The sequence below is a fragment of the Furipterus horrens genome, unplaced genomic scaffold (assembly GCF_987537825.1).
Source record: "Furipterus horrens unplaced genomic scaffold, mFurHor1.1.pri manual_scaffold_17, whole genome shotgun sequence".
In the NCBI taxonomy this organism is placed as follows: Eukaryota; Metazoa; Chordata; class Mammalia; order Chiroptera; family Furipteridae; genus Furipterus; species Furipterus horrens.
In genome coordinates, this window is record NW_028327187.1 from 76,321,481 (window position 1) to 76,322,805 (window position 1,325).

Sequence of the window (1,325 nt, forward strand, 5' to 3'; positions counted from 1 at the left end):
GTTGTTTGCTTAGTTTGTTTTTGTTTTTAATTTTACTTTTTAGATTCAGTTGTTGATAGCTCTGAGTTTGTCATCATTTTAATGTTCATGGTTTTTATCTTTTTCTTAAAAGATCAAAGTCCCTTTAACATTTCATATAATAATGGCTTGCTGATGAGCTTTAGCTTTAATAAACACAGCATGTGTCTCCACCAATGAGGGGCCGGTCTGTGGTCGCTAGGATATGGAATAGGGACCTGTGTAATGGGTGTCTAGAGAGGTTGATTACGATCAACTGCGAATCTCACCTTACCACATGTTACCGCGCCTTACTGCATCTTACCACACCGAACCACACCACAGCGTCCCGCAGCTCACTGCACAGCTAGAGTGATCAGGCAAAGTGCACTCAACCTCCAGCATGTCGGGGCGAAGGAATCGTAGAGGGTCGTGCAGTCAACATCGCTGGAGGTGAAGACGCTCCCGCACCGCCAGAGCTGGGCTGGTTTTCTCCATCGACCACATGGAGCAGCTCCTGCAGGAGGACCATTATGCCCGGCGCCTAAGTTCATCTGCACCGGTGTTCCTGGCGCCAATCATCCAACATCTGACCTCCACGATCCTGGAGCTGGCAGGCAACGAGGCTCAGAGAAGAGGCTGCAGGCGCATCACCCCACAGCTCGTGGATATGGCCATCCACAACAACGCGGTGCTCACTGGTTTCTTTGGGAATACCATTATTTCCCAAGTGGTCCCAGGGTGGGAATAGCTGCCTAACATGGCATGGGTTCCCTGGGCCTCAACCCTATAGCCCAAGCAGCCCATGCCTTGTCTGGTGCCTCGGGCAAAGTTGTTGAAAATAAAGTGTGTTAAAGGAACCCATGTGCCTGCTTTAGTCACTTTGTGTGGGTGGTAGTTGTGGGACATAACTCACTGGAGGGGATGGGGGTGGGGGTAGTGTCTGCCAGGGGGTGAGCATGGAGTCAGGGATGACAAGAGAGGAGTGGCCTCTCATGGTGACAGCGAAGAGAGGGGGTGGCCCTGGGTGGGAGAGGTTAGCAGAGATGAGTGTGGGGATGGGGTGTGGAACACTCCCGCATTGCCTCTGAGCAAGTCAGAGCCCATCAAAGTCCCAGGAAGGGTGGTGTTTATTAGGGTGGAGTGCAAGACCATGACTAAGGCATCGTGATAGGGTGAACATGCAATGTGACAGGTGGATAAAGGGCTTTGATGGGAATATTGAGGAGTTGAGGGGGGCAATCAAGAAAGATGCAAAATCGAAATGAAGGTACTGCAGTTTTACGAGTTTAGTTTTGGTCCTGTTTCCTTAGAGGCACTGCAAGACA

At 50.6% G+C, this 1,325-nt stretch overlaps 1 pseudogene; it reads left to right on the forward strand.

Moving 5' to 3' along the window:
- Positions 1–400: 400 nt before the first annotated feature.
- Positions 401–748, forward strand: LOC149991303 (histone H2A-Bbd type 2/3-like; annotated as a pseudogene).
- The last annotated feature ends 577 nt before the right edge of the window (positions 749–1,325 follow it).